This window comes from Cervus elaphus, chromosome 9 (assembly GCF_910594005.1).
Source record: "Cervus elaphus chromosome 9, mCerEla1.1, whole genome shotgun sequence".
Taxonomy (NCBI): domain Eukaryota; kingdom Metazoa; phylum Chordata; class Mammalia; order Artiodactyla; family Cervidae; genus Cervus; species Cervus elaphus.
The window spans coordinates 93,140,846-93,156,769 of NC_057823.1; the positions used below are offsets into that span (position 1 = coordinate 93,140,846).

At 40.4% G+C, this 15,924-nt stretch overlaps 1 protein-coding gene across 10 annotated transcripts in view; it reads right to left on the reverse strand.

Annotated features, from left to right (window-relative positions):
* Positions 1 to 15,924, reverse strand: part of FAM172A (family with sequence similarity 172 member A) — a 394,773-nt gene that overhangs the window by 326,266 nt on the left and 52,583 nt on the right. The gene's annotated exons all lie outside the window — the stretch shown is intronic.

The window sequence follows — 15,924 nt, forward strand, 5'->3', positions numbered from 1 at the left end:
TCCAATATTTCTAAATACTCAACTTCTGCTTCATAAAAATAAGAAATATTTTTCTTCCTTTTCAGTTTTCATTGGCTTACATAATTATAATAAAAATCATAACTGGAATAAACAAGTTTGGGAATAAACTTAGCTAGAGGGAAACAGACATTGACCACTAGAGAATGCCCTATGCTAGCCATAATGTTCAGTGTGAATCAGACGATCAAATAAATCAGTAAGAAACCACTCAGAAGTTTGTTAATAGTGCTTCTACTATATAACTAAGCTCTATCAGATAATTTAATACCTAAGAACTACAGGCTTTTATTAAATATTTTATGAAATAACACATTGATCAAAGGAAGCAAGTCTCAAATAAAATGGCAATTACTTAGATGAGTGTAGAACCCAAAATGAAGATTGTGCCAAGGAATCCTACCGCTTTTCCCTGTAACAGTAATCACGTGAAACTTAAAAACACAGGCTCTGAGGGGGTTCTGAAGAAGATAAAGCAAGCAGCTTGTGTGTAGGGAAGACGTGAATTCATTCACGTGAATGTGAAGGCACAGATAAGTCTCAGCAACATTTACAATGTGGCGAACAACCTACCAGCTGAGTGTAGAGGGCAGGGATTGACACCAGTAAGTCAGTTCTTTCCAAGCAAGAAAATGCAGTCTATATTTTCTATATAGCTTTAAAATGATGAATCAGCTGGAGAACCCTTTCAAATTCAGTACCTTAAATTGGATTAGACACTACAATCCCTAAATTACCCTTTAATAAACCATATTATTAATTCACTAAAAAAATTAATATTAATTTTATAAATTTAATTCACTTAAACTCACTTAAATATAAGTGAATAAAATTAATTCACTTCATCAGATAGGAAAAAAGTGAAAATCTTCCTACATGCTCAACTTACATCCTAGAAAGAATTTATCATGTTCAAAATACTAATATAGAGCATTATAAAGAAGGGTATGGTCTAAACACTTAAAAAAAAAACCTATCTACACTGTAATAAAAATTGTGCTTTATGTTACCATAATACTTGGCCAAAGATAGTAAAAAAATCCCCCATATACTGTTGAATCAAAGTTTCCAATGTATAATACTGGAAGGTGGTATGCTTGTGAACTATGAATATGGGATTTATTAATAATGCACTAAATGTTCTTAAGTCATTTACCTTTCTCTTGTTCTATTTAGTCATATCTCAGATCTGTACAGGGAACTTTAAAAGTCATACAGCATAGGATAAGCTGGGAATATAACACAAAATATTAATAAGTATGATCGGTTCTTCAGGATATCACGAGAAAGCAGTACATCCCTATGGCTACAACTAATTATATCCTGACTACAATACCTTCAAAACTCACTGCTTTGGGTGCTTCTAGAGGTTGTTCAGGGCTTCCCTGGTGGCTCAGTGGTAAGGAAATCAACTATGAATGCAGGAGACACGGTTGATCCCTGGGCTGGGAGGATCCCCTGCAGGAGGAAATGGCAACCCACTCCAGTATGCTTGCCTGGGAAATCGCATGGACAGAGGAGCCTGGTGGGCTACAGTCCATGGGGTACCGAAAGTCACAATGACTCCGCAACTAAGCAACAACAAAGGCTGCCCCACTGTCCATCAGTTATCTCGGTACACAAGCGGAGAATTTTTTCCTGAATATTCGACTTAACCTTTTCTTTCCTTAACTTCAGGCAACTGCTGCTTTCCTACAATCTTCACGAAAAAAAAAATTACCTTCCTTCATTTATAGCAGTACCTTGAAGGGATCTATCAACTATGATCAAGTTCTTTGCAGTCTTCTCTTTTCCAGTCTATATAAACATAGGGATACATTATACTTTACTTCTCAATCTCACATTCTTTGGATTTTTTTTAATATTTTTCCTTGTTAGATTTTTCTACTACATACATACTTTTTAAAAGTGAATTTATTACTACTTTAATGCCAAGTCTTTCCATTTTACATAAATATATACATTTCTGAAGTCACAATAGGAACAATACTTAAGTCCCATAACAATTCTGAACAGAAATACCATATTATAATTTTATTCTTTAGTCAAAAAATATTGAGTGCTGGCCCAAGGCAGGCTCTGTGCTAGTCACCAGGAATAATGCAGAAACCAAATGAACAGAGCCTCTGACTTCACTTAGCTAACAGTTTAGAGAGAAAGAAAAGTACCTAAGTGAGAGAGACATGAAACTCCAGGAAAAACAAAGTGTAATATGCGTTCTGTCTAGTCAAAGCTATGGTTTTTCCAGTAGTCATGTATGGATGTTAGAGTTGGACTATAAAGAAAGCTGAGCACCGAAGAATTGATGCTTTTGATCTGTGGTGTTGGCTTGAGAGTCCCTTGGACTGCAAGGAGATCCAACCAGTCCATCCTAAAGGAGATCAGTCTTGGATATTCACTGGAAGGATGGATGCTGAAGCTGAAACTCCAATACTTTGGCCACCAGATGCAAAGAGCTGACTCATTTGAAAAGACACTGATGCTGGGAAACATTGAAGGCAGGAGGAGAAGGGGACAACAGAGGATGAGATGATTGGATGGCATCACTGACTTGATGGACATGAGTCTGAGCAAGCTCCGGGAGTTGGTGATGGACAGGGAGGCCAGGTGTGCTGCAGTCCATGGGGTCACAAAGAGTCAGACGTGACTGAGCTACTGAACTGAACTGAATATGAGTTATGACAGTAAATATCAGAATCTCTGAGAATCTAGCCGAAGTCTAGGTTAGAGAAAATCTCACTAAAGAAGTAACACTTAAGTTATTACCCTAAGAATGAATAGTAGTTAGATGAGAAGGGAAGAAATATTCCATGTAAAGAATAGAGGTCATATTAAAGCTGAGGGGCTTCCCTGGTGGCTCAAACATTAAAAATAATCAGCCTGCAGTGCAGGAGACCTGGGTTCGACCCCTGGGTTGGGAAGATCCTCTGGAGAAGGGAATGGCAACCCAGTCCAGTATTCTTGCCTGGAGAATCCCATGGACAGAGGAACCCGGCAGGCTTCAGTCTATGGAGTCTGCGCAGAGTCCAACACCACTGACTGAGTAACACTTTCGTTTTAAAGCTGTGAGAAAAATAACTTCAAATAACCTAAGAAGTTCATAATGGCTTGAACTGTAGAGGATGACAAAGGGAAATGAAGCTACATGGATCAGCTTGAGGCTTGTAGGCCATATGAAGTAGTTTGATCTTTATCCTAAAGTCACTGAGAAATAAAAGATAATAAAATTTGTAACTTTGGAATAGTATTTTGGCTTCAGAATGGGGTTCAAGGATTACACTTAGCCAGGGAGACAGATGAGTCAGGAGAACTCCAACCAGAACACCTTCAACTGGTTGCTGTTTGAATCTGTAGAATCTGTCGCCATTCCTTCTCCTAGATACACATTCTCCACATGGCTTAAGAACGTTGCAGGCTCACAGTTTTCCTCTTGCCTCAAAGGCCTGCTCTTGATCAACGCTGTTGATTCCTCATCTCCTTGATTTCTTTAGCGCTGAAATGCTCCTGGAAACAGTGCTTGCACTTTCACTCATCCTGACCCACAGCTTTTATTTGTTTTCCAAAACAGTATCTACAGTTAAATGCTATTTATTTTATTTACTATCTGCCTTCCCCTTCCCCACAAAAAAATGTGATCTCCATTCAATGTTTATCTGTTTTGGTTAATTGTGTGATCTCCTCAGTACCCAGAACACTGCATGGCTCAGAGTAGGCAGTCAAAAAAATGCTTTTTTTTAAAATTAGGGTCTATTCAAGGAATAAAAGAATAAATAAATAAACAAACAAAAGAAGCTTGAGATTAACATGGACTCACCATGGATGAAGGGGATTAAGGGACCAGACACCAGAAGGAGAAGACCAGAAAGAGTAGGTGAGCTGTACAAATTGAGGGAGAGGAAAAACTCAAGTTCAGCTCCTACATAGCTAGTCTGAGTGGCTACACAGATTACGGATGTATAGGAAAACATTTCCAAGAGAATGTAAAGATGGTCTGTCAGTTCAGTTTGGCATAAACAGTGTGAGATGCCTAATGCAATACCCAAGTGAAGATGTCCAGCTCAGAGCACAGGGAGATAAGGACACAGATTAGGATTTAGATCTAATAGCACAGAGATAGTATCAGAAGCTATGGGAGTGCCATCAGTTACCTAGGGGAAATGAATAGAGAAAAACAGGAGACCTAGAACTGAGTTCTGACAAACCTCACATTAAGGGATGGGTAAAAGTACAAGAAGTCACAAAGGAGATGGAGAACAAATGTTCAGAGGTAAGAAGACAAGCAGAAAATACCATTACATGAGGGCACAGCTGAGACAATATTTTGAAAAGAAAGAAGTCATGTTATCTCCCACATATTATTTACATACACATTACATATCATCTTAAAACCTATGGTGCCAGTGATGATTGTTTCAGTGGCTGCAGCAATAAAACAGGATCGAAACATATTAACAATCACAGGTTTTTGCAAGATATGTACCCCTTATTCCCACCTCCAGTGGCTACCATAGACAGCCTTTGCCATCACAGTCAGATGAAATAACTTACAAGGTATAAAGGGTCAGAGTGGACAAAAGATAGACAGTGATTTCCAGCCACACTTAACATAGGTAACTGCCTACTAATAAGAGCGTTAGGTCCTATGTATGGATGACATTTGTATATAAAAACTGGTCCGAAGATAATATTTAATAATAAGGGCAAAATCACAGCCTAATTTTTAAAAGCAAAAAAAAATAATGCATTTGGGGAATACACAAAGAGTACTTTTACTTTAAAATTCACCACAAAACATATGCAAATGGAGCCTGCTTGTACTCTAATAAGACACTTAACTTTAACACCCTATCTCAAATCTCTGAGCGTGGAGGAGTGGACACCCACTTCAGCAGGTTGAGGCCTTGTGTCTCCAGTCTGTTGCTCTATGCAGCACACATATGGATTCCTGACAGGAGGAAATAACAGCATTCTTAACAAATGCTTGCTGAGAAGCAGCAAGTTACCTGTCATGCAGGGCTACAACGCCTAACAGAGAACACCATCACAGCTTAGGCTGAGTTTTTTTCAGAAAACTTACCTAAGAACTAACTGCCTACTTTAGTTGAAAATTATTCTAAGTGTGCAAAAGTTGAGTGAAAAAAAAAAATGTTTTACTGATTGAGATCATGTCTTCATTTAAAGAATCCACGTGTGTTTATGCACCTGTTTATTCCAGTCTCTGGACAAACCATCACCTTATTTTTAACCAACTCACACCACTGTCTACTCTCACAGGTTATTAAACACAGAACTAATCCCCATCTGACCTTAGTTATTAAATTTTCTAGCTTTTTACATCAGTGTTAGTGTACTTATCCTATTTGTTTTTTTACCCAGCTAATGAAGTGCATCAGGAAAAATTATATATTACCCTCCCATTCTACAAGTCAAAAACAATGCAGCAGCATTTCAACATTATTTAAAGAAAGTTATTTTTTTTAATCTTGCAAATGCTTTTTTGTTGATATCTATCAGAAAAGAGTCAATCAGCATTTGCTTTCATGTGGGAAGGATCCCATGTTTCTTGTTTAGCCATGAGATTATCTGAAGTCACCAGTTTACCCTCATTAACAATTTGCTTGGCAATTTTAACAAAGATCCGAGGGCCTGCTCACATGTTAAAGTTTTGATGAGTAACTTAGACAGGAGCCACTGGTGATAGTCCACAGGCAACCAGGAAGGAATTGCTGCCATTGCCTACCTCAGAAACCAAAAGAGAAGCTCAATGCTTAGTTAGGTTGGTGTGATTATAGAGAGGACATATTTTACAAGTGAGGATACTGCTAGCTTCTATCCATAAAGCTTCTGTAAGAAGGCCGTATTTAAATGAAGGCCTGCAGAACAGCAGGCTGTGTCTGAATTACAAAAGGCCACAGTAGCCCAATCAATACATTTGGAATTCTTATGACCCACCCATATACATAATTCTGGAAGTTTTTATAACTTGAACTCACTCCTCCAGACTGGAACTTATGGCAAAAGTCTATGAGGGCTGTCCAGCAGTGATTGCTGAGTTTTAGACAAAAGACGTCCAGATGCAACAACCCAGCACCTTCTGCTTGAAAGACGCTGGCTGGAGTCCAGGCATCACCTGAAACTGCGTCCGTAACTGAAGGAAATGATCTTGAGATCTGCGCTACCCATAAGGTTCTGTGTAATGTCACAGAGAGAGGCTAATAAGGAAGAGAGCACAAAGGAAAATTTCACAATGAAAATGGAAACGGTTGATACAGGAACAGCTACCAGAGGAAAACAAGAAATGTACCTGCTCATAGGAGCAGACTGCCTCTTTCCCATTAGGACCAACTCTGCAGCCACCCGGAGAACTACTGAATCCCAGTGTCGCCTGAGGAGCGCCTTCTGAGCGGTCCCTAGTTGACAAACAAAAAGCTGCCTGGTTACAGATGTCACTTCCAAGGAGATGGAAGGACCCCTGTCTGGAAAGCTTCCACACTGTGATCAACTGATGGAAGAAACTCTGGCTGAAGATTAGAATAAATCAGCTCAGTGGGCAAAAGCGCAGCCTTTCAGTGACACAAGAGTGAGACAGCAGCGTGGGTCCTACGCTTTGTGTGACTCATGGGTGCTGGTGAATGGTTTGGTCCTATGATCAGGCAGATGGGCTATGGAAAAGTGAGCCAGGAAGGTACTTCAGAAATGCAGACTGGAGCCTATGGCAAACGCCCGTGAGTGCCACCCATGAGTAAGGGGCATAACCCATGGGACTTTAAGGGACTCATTAAAGTAAGACACGCTGATTCCTATCAAAATAATCATAAGGTGACTCTAACCAACAAGTGGATACCTTACGATGCTCACTTGACGCTGCCACTTTAGCTTAATAGCTACAGGGACACAGTGGAGCTGCAGCCATGCAACAAGTAGCTGATCATCGGCTTATTCCTCTTGTACCCTCAGAGGCACAGAATGACAAGGACTGTACTACCCACCCATGAGAAAACAGACTGCAAAAGCCATGAGGCAGATTTCCTACAGTGAAGGCCCCGCACGCAGCTGACAAGTGAACTATACTGGACCACTGCCACAGCCCCAGGGGACCTAACGGATATGACAGGTATAGGCACTTAGGGCTGAGTTTTGCATACATGGAGGTAGATGTAAACACTCAAGACACAAAAAAAGCACTGGAGCAAAAAACATAGTACCAATCTGGAAAAGGCATTCAGGTGAAAAACTATGTTTTATGGTATGGAGGGCCCAGCCATGGGTGAAGAAATATCACCTCAAATGCACGTATCATGTTGCTTATCAAGCTTAGTGTAGTGGTTTACAGAAAGTTGCAATAGGCAACTGAACATCTGTTACCAAAAATGGGTAGAAATATAGTCAAGAAGGGCTAGCTTTCAGACCTACACAAGTGTATGCTCACGCTCAACCAAAAGGGAGCCAGTCCGCACAAGACCGAGGAGAGGCAAGACCAAGGCAGCCAAAGGAGGATCCCCACAAAACAGAATTCTCTGTATTTCCAAGGGATCTGAGGAAGATGGGGTTGAGCAGGATGCTGGTGTGACAATACAATTCTTCTATTGTGTCTTACAGCAATAAATGTCCCAAGAGGTTAAGCTCTGTGTTTGCCAAGACTGTCTCTGTTTTGGAACCTGGCGTGGTCTAACCTGAGTAGCATCAAATTGCAGACATTTTGGTCCTTCACTGTGATAATGAAAAGGACCAATTGCTGATGAATGAATCTTACTCTAGTAATAGACCAATATCTTTTGATTCTTATGGTTCAGGTTACATCTACTACAAAAGATATCTTTGGGGAGAAATTTCTCTTCCCTGCTGGGCCATCAAATCATGTAGTACATAACCCGTAGCAGGCTGGTCACTGTGAAACTGTAAACCTATGACTGAAAGTTTAGAAAGGTTCCTGGCCATAATGGAAAATAAAAAGAAAAAAACAGCTTCTGCGTGCTTATTATGCCACAGTACAAATATATATCCCACCTATTTCTGTGAATGGAAAGAATTAAACAAGATAGAAAGAAATTGAGGGGTTCTGGTGAAAAAAAGACAGTAGGCATCACATCATAGGCTTGAATTTCTACAGAAAATGACTCCACCCTGAGCCTAAAGGCTATGTGAGGTCTTACGGCCTATTCAGAATAAATCACAGTTAGGTGTGATCACACTTTGTGATGTTCAATTTTATGGATCAATCTAGCTGGGCCATGATGCTCAGATACATGGTCCGACATTATTCTGGCTGTTTCTGTGAGGGTATTTTTGAATGAAATTTACATGTAAATCAAAGTACCTTAAGTAAAGTAGATTGACCTCCCTCATAAGGGCCAGTTAGTCAGTTCAGTCACTCAGTCGTGTCTGACTCTTTGTGACCCCATGGACTGCAGCATGCCAGGGTTCCCTGTCCATCACCAACTCCTGGAGCGTGCTCAAACTTATGTCCATCACGTTGGTGATGCCATCCACCGTCTCATCCCCTGTCGTTCCCTTCTCCTGCCTTCAGTCATTCCCGGCATCAGGGTCTTTTCCAATGAGTCAGTTCTTTGCATCAGGTGGCCAAAGTATTGGAGCTTCAGCATCAGGGTAGGCCTCATTCAATCAGTTGAAGGGCTTAAAAGAATAAAAGCTGACCTATCCAGAGCAAATGCTTCCCTAGTGGCTCAAACAGTAAAGAATCCGCCTGCCAATGCAGGAGACATGGGTTCAATCCCTGGGTCAGGAAGATCCTCCAGAGAAGAAAATGGCAACCCACTCCAGTATTCTTGCCTGGAAAATCCCATGGACAGAGGAGCCTGGCAGGCTACAGCCCTGGCTAGGATCACAAAAAAGAGTTGGAGACAACTTAGTGGACTAAACAATAACAACAATGTAAAACCTGTTAGTTTTGTTTCTCTGGAGCACCCTGACTAGTGCACTATCTATTTAGCCTCAGGTAAGCTCTCATCACATCTAGTAAGAGGAGAAACATACACTGAACACTAAGAGAAATAATATATTATATATGTCATAATAGAATTATCTCAAAAGCAAATATGAAATAAACAAAAGAGAGAGAGGTCCATTCTATCCTCTGCGGATCAGAGAAAGTTTTCTTAGAGGTTGATCTAAGCTTGAGAGATGAATAAATATTCTGCAAGCAGATGGGAGGGAGGGTGGGGAAGCTGCAGCCTGGCACCACATGCTCCCTGCCTGAGTCGAGGCCCAGAGATATACAACAGCACGGCGTATTAGGAAGCCACGAGCAGGTTTATATAGCTCGAGCATAGGGTGAGTGGGAACTGGGGCAAGAGGGAAGGAAAGTGATGGAGCCAGAAAAAAATACGAAAGGGCCAACTCATGAAAGGTCTGGTGCAACAAGGCACGCAGCTTAAAATTCATCTTGCAGGGAAACACAACAAGGTTCCAAAAACAGGCAAACATGATCACAGTGGCAGCTTCAAAAGATATTAATATCTCTGGTAGCAGTGCTGAGAACAGGTTCAAAGACCTGAACCTGTTCAGGAGGGCAGAGCCGGCACAGAGCGACCACACTGCAGCTAACAGTTTGATCGGGCCACCATAACAAAGCACTGTAGATTAGCTGGCTCAAACGACCAAAATCCATTTCTCACGGTTCTGAAGGCTGAGAAGTACCAGATATAGGTGCTTGGCTGATTAGGCTCCTGGCAAGAGGGCTCCTTCTGGCTGGTAGACAGTTGCTTCCTTGCTCTATCCTCACATGGCCTTTCCTCGGTGCACACGTGGAGGAGAGGGGGAGAAACGGAGAAGGGGCAGGAATGGAGGGACGGAGGGAGAGATCTAAAGCAACCAATCCTATCCGACTAGGACCCCATCTCTATGACCACATTTAACCTAAGTTACTTTCTAACAACCCCATCTCTAAATACAATCACCCAAGGGGTTAGAGCTTCGACATATGAATACTGACAGGGAGACGCATTTCAGCTGAACTGTAGAGACCTAGTTTAAGAGATGATACAGACCTAAGCTCAACCAAGAGCAGTAGTGATGGATGAAGACAAGATGCAAAGAGGTAAAATAACAAGACCTGGCCACACATTAAACACGAAGAGTGAAAGGACTACAAAGCTTCTAATATAACTGGCTGAATGGTGGTGCCGTCTGTTTAAACTAGGAAAGCGGTTACTGGCCTCGCAGAACATCAGGGGCTTCAGGCTTAGAAAATGTAGGTCCAGCGAAGAGTGGAAGTGAGTAGTTAGACTGAAAACAGGAATTGCTGAAGATCGATTCATTCTTCTAAATGCTGTCAGCAGTTGTCCAATCAAGGTGGAAGATATAAAGATGCTTATTGTACCATTTTTCAACATTTCTGTGTGTTTGAAAAGTTTTACAAGTTGAATATTGGGGGAAAGGAAGCTGGCAATAGGAACCTGAATATGCTTCACATTTGTGAGTGAGGCTTGCTCCCTGGCAGGGAGTTAATCATCACTGATCGGTCTGAGATTTGCTTTTGCCCTAGTTACAAACTAATCAGATAGCCTGTTACTGTTTCATGGGTGCTAATGCAAGACACAAAACTTCTGGGTCACAGACAAAGGGCTTTACTCATCACAGCACAGCACCAGCATATTTGCACTGGTTTCCTGGACCCCAAGTCCATGGGGCACAACATGATGTGACCCTAGACGGATGCTGCACACACAGCGGCTCAGGCTGAAGCTGTGAAATATCGAGCTTGGGGAGCTCACCATTTGACAGCAAGCTGTAAGCAAGCCTGTTCTTTGGCCCAGAGAAAGACCTAACTTCATGCTTCAATACTGCTTGTTGCAAACACAACTCTTGAGAAATGGCCCAGGTGAAAAAGCAGGCAGGGCCTTGTATTCTTGGCATATCCAATATGACATACAGGAGTATGAGAGATTCACAGAAACTGTCATAATGCTCACCCACTGAGTTCATTGCCTCTGTGACACCAAACGCGTTTATGCCTCAGGCAAAATACTAAGTAAGGTACTTCTAAAAAATGGAATAAACTATTGGGAGACAACTCAAGTCCTAGAATGGATGTTGTTACCCCAGAAAAAAAGTACTCCAAATATAGTATTTGATGGGTCCCAAATGAAATGGTGGGCTTCCCATGTGGCCCTAGTAGTAAAGAACCCGCCTGCCAAAGCAAGAGACTAAGAGACGCAAGTTTGGTCCCTGGGTTGGGAAGATCCCCTGGAGGAGGGCATGGCAACCCACTCCAGTATTCCTGTCTGGAGTGTCCCAGGACAGAGGAGCCTGGCCGGCTACAGTCCACGGGGTCACAGTCGGACATGACAGGAGCAACTCAGCACAGCACGCAACAGATAACACGGTACAGTCCAAGGGCACTGAAGGAGGCCTGCCGGGAGCAAGCCACACTCACAAACGCGAAGCGTATTCGGGTTCCTACCACCAGCTTCCTTTCCCCCAGTATTCAGCTTGTGAAACTTTTCAGACACACAGAAATGTTGAAAAATGGTACAATAAGCATCTTGACATCTTCCACCTTTATTGGACAACTGCTAACAGCATTTTGCCATACATACTTTCTTTTTATTTCCCTGGGTTTTTCCTCTTCCTTAAGACGCATTTAAAAATAGCTTGCAGGCACCAAGACTTTCTCCCTAAATATTTCACTAGCATCACCTAAGAATAAGGACATTTTCCTACATAACCATAATACACAATATTTCATACCTGAAAAACATGAACAATTCATCCTCAGTGGCCCCTAAAGAGTATAGAGGTTGTTTTACCTTATTATTTTTTTAACCAAAGTCCCATCAATGTTCATATACACAAGCTAGTTGCTGTCTCCTTGTTTATTTTCATCTACAGCAGTTTCTTTACCCCCAACACACAAATCTTGTCAGTATTTTTAATGCTATTGTCTTCTACATGTCCCCAAAGCTAGTTGCTGTCTCCTTGTTTATTTCCATCTACAGCAGTTTCTTTACCCCCAACACACAAATCTCTTCAGTATTTTTAATGCTACTGTCTTCTACATGTCCCTTGTATTGGACTGTGTCCTTGTGGTGTCATTTGCTCTTCCCTGTATCCCTGTATTTCACGAAAATGGAACACAGCTCTAAAGCACTGATTAGCGTCAAAGTCGGTGTATGTAGCAAGAATATCCACAGTCAGTGCTGTGTGCTTCAAACAGCATCCTATCAGAAGATACAGAATGTCAAGTTATTCAACCATAGTGATACTAACTTTGTTCATCAGGTACTGTGCTGTCAGCTAAATCTCTATTTTAAGGTATGGATTTTTTTCCCCTTACAGTTGTAAGAAATCTCTGAGTTGATACTCTGGGAAAAGTGCAAATATTCTGTGCAAACATACTGTGCAAATATTCCCTCACATCCTTCATGAAACCAATTATTTCGAGGAGGGGTTGTATGGTAGTTTTCTACTACTAAATTGACAACCACAAACTTAATTGAACAAGTTAGCACAAACTTAATAGCTTTAAACAGAGTTCAACATCTCACAATTTATAGATCACAAATGTGGGCTGGTCCCACTGGCATCTCTGCTTTAGGTTTCACAAAGCCAAAATCAAGGCGTCAGCCAGCTGGGCTCTTACCAGGAGGTTCTGGAGCAAGTCCCCTTTCAAGTTCACTCAAGTTGTTGGCAAAATCCAGTGCACTGAGTTTTCCTTGCTTCTTATTAGCTTAGGGGTACCCTGAGCTCCTGAGGGCCTCTCTCTGGCTCTATCTCAAAGCCAGCAATGGCATGTGAATCCTCGTGCCTGAAACCTCTCTCCCTGCCTCTTCTACAGAATCTCTGTGAGTGACTCTTCTGCCCTTTCTCTTTGGCTTTTAATTGCTCTTGTGATTGTACTGAATTCACCCAGATAATCCAAGACAACCTCCCTATCTTAAGATCTTAAGATCAGTTGACTAGTAACCTTAATTATATCTACCGTGTAAGTCCTTTCACTTACCGTGAAGTCCCTTCACGGTTGATTCCAGATTAGTGGTTGACTGAATAAGCAGGAAATGGGACTCTTGAGGGAACATCTTTAGAATGATGGTGATTTTCTAATTATATCTTTTTTTTTTTTTTTTACTGCTAGTAGCCACTATTCTTTGGTAAAGTAAAACATTCCTTCTTCAACTGCAAATGAACTACGGTTTCTCAAAAAATGTCAAGCTACTTAATTCTTTCCCTTTGATTACCAACTTTCAGATAATTTTCATCTTATGATAGCAAATTAACTATATTCTAAAAATGTTATGGAATCATGACTTTTAATTAAATATTTTATAATCAATAGAAGCCTTATTCTGTTATACCCTAAAATTGTCCCAATTGTGGCCAAAGGAAATCTTTTCAAGTTGGGTTTCTTTGTCCTATTCACATACTGCCATTAAATTGAGGGTTTGATTTCCAAAAAAGACAATGTCCTAGGCTCATCTTATATTTTCTCTACCACAGAGATAGTGCTGAACCAAAACTAGGACCCAGATCTCCTGACAGCCAGACCTTTGTTTCTGTCACAATATGAGATGTGGGAATTTCACATTATATGAAGGTATTGCTGCTGCTGCTGCTGCTAAGTCACTTCAGTCGTGTCTGACTCTGTGAGACCCCATAGACGGCAGCCACCAGGCTCCCCTGTCCCTGGGATTCTCCAGGCAAGAACACTGGAGTGGGTTGCCATTTCCTTCTCCAATGCATGAAAGTGAAAAGTGAAAGTGAAGTCACTCAGTCGTGTCCGACTCCCAGCAACCCCATGGACTATAGCCCACCAGGCTCCTCCGTCCATGGGATTTTCCAGGCAAGAATACTGGAGTGGGGTGCCATTGCCTTCTCCGATATGAAGGTATTAGTCACACATAATCACTGGCATCACCAACTCAATGGACACAAGCTTGAGCAAACTCCGGGAGACGGTGAAGGACAGGGAAGCCTGGCATGCTGCTGTTCATGGGATCATAAGGAGTCAGACATGACTGAGCGACTGAACAATAACAACAAATCACATTATATTCAAATATTTGACTATTAACATAATAATTTGTATTATTATTCTTTAAGTTGTTCCTATTTCAAATACCTGAATATGGCCATTGGAAAAATCCAATTTTTATAGCTGCATAAATTCCATTTTTTTAGTAGTAGTACTTTTCAATAACTTTGCACTGTTTTACAAGACATATTACTAATTTAGGTCCGGGGGGGGCGGTAAATTATGCTTTTACTTTCTTTTTTTTGTAAGTGTGGTCCTAACCATGAATAAAAAGCCAAGCTTTTAAGACTGCTCAATCAATACTACCCTCTTACCACGCACACTAACAATTTATTAACTTTTAAAGAAGTAAACAAATATCAAAGGAAGTGCAAAGACCCAATTTAGGCAAAAAACTCAAATCTTTCATTAGAATTTCTTCTGGATTACAAATTCTCCATTTAATAATAATTCAGTATTGACATGAAAGAGATAGCTGAGAAAATTTGACAAGTTACATGCTGGGTTTTTCCATTCTATTGATTACTTAAGTGATAGCCTTTCTAACCTTTCAAAGGAAACGTTATTCCTTGGCATTGGTCTCCAATATATACGCATGAAAACTTCTATTCTGAAAATCACCCTTTCACACCACTCTCCCACTTCTTTAAACTGAAAGTATCTTTCTAAATTTAAACAAATTAACCAAACTTATTAAAAGCTATATGTTTTTATCAAGTTATATGTAGACAGTAAACAAATATATATACATATTAGCAAAAGCATTTGTTTGGCTATAAAAATGTAACTATGGGAGTGTAAAAGGGTACTCTTTTGTGTAGTTATAACACTGCATTCCAAAAAGAAAATGACATCTCAGATTATTTTACTTACACAATAAGCTTAATTTACATAGAAATGATAGAGCATTTCAGGAGCAAGTCTTAAAAACAATTTCTGCTAAATGACTGTTATAATAATCTCCTTAAGAGAGAAATAAACATAAACTAAAACGGCAGTTGTGAAACATATATAGTACCTCTCAGCTGAAGACAAAACTCAATATTCTGTAGGAAAACACTTAAGAAAACAGAAGGGGCTTTAGTTTAGATTGTTGGCTGAAGTCAAAAGCTGTCTCCTTAAAACTTAAAACTTAAGCATACCAAAAGTTTATTTATTAAGGCAGGTTCTCAGGCAATAAACTCAAATTTCTGAATTCTGCCCTATCCATCACTGAGGAGAAAAGGTTTTTCAGTGCTTTTACATGGAGGACACTGGTGAGACTTTTCACAGGTTCTCGCTTAACAGAACTAGAGATCTTATTGGTAAAAAGAAGCATTAAACTATTTTCAGAATTTAAACACAATGTTTATATGTTTTCTGGGAACTGTAGATAGTTATATGAGAACTTGCATTTTCCGAATTATGGTGACATGTCTTGAGATTGCCTATGAGGGTTAAAAATTTCTGTGACTCTCCATTTGCATGAAAGTGAAGTGAAAGTGTTAGTCACTCAGTTGTGTCCAACTTTGCAACACCATGGACTGTAGCCCACCATGCTCCTCTGTCCATGGAATTCTCCAGGCAAGAATACTGGAGTGGGTTGCCATTTCCTTCCTCAGGGGATCTTCCCTACCATGAAATTCCTTGGACATCAAACAAATCTGTCCTCTGTGCTAGAAGAAGACACAATCTCTGTCTTCTAAGTCTGCTTCCTAATCAGACATCTTAAAAAAGATAGTTCAGAACAAAAGCTGTCAATGCCTTTGCTCAAAGATGTGCAAAAGAGATCCAAGAAAAGTTGTATTCCAGAAAAGATAAAATTTAATTTCATATATTCTTTATGCTACTGTTTAACCAAATAATTCATTTTGACTACTTTTATTAGACAGCCAAAATATAAATAGAACTTTCAGCTTTTCTTTATAGAAGTTAAG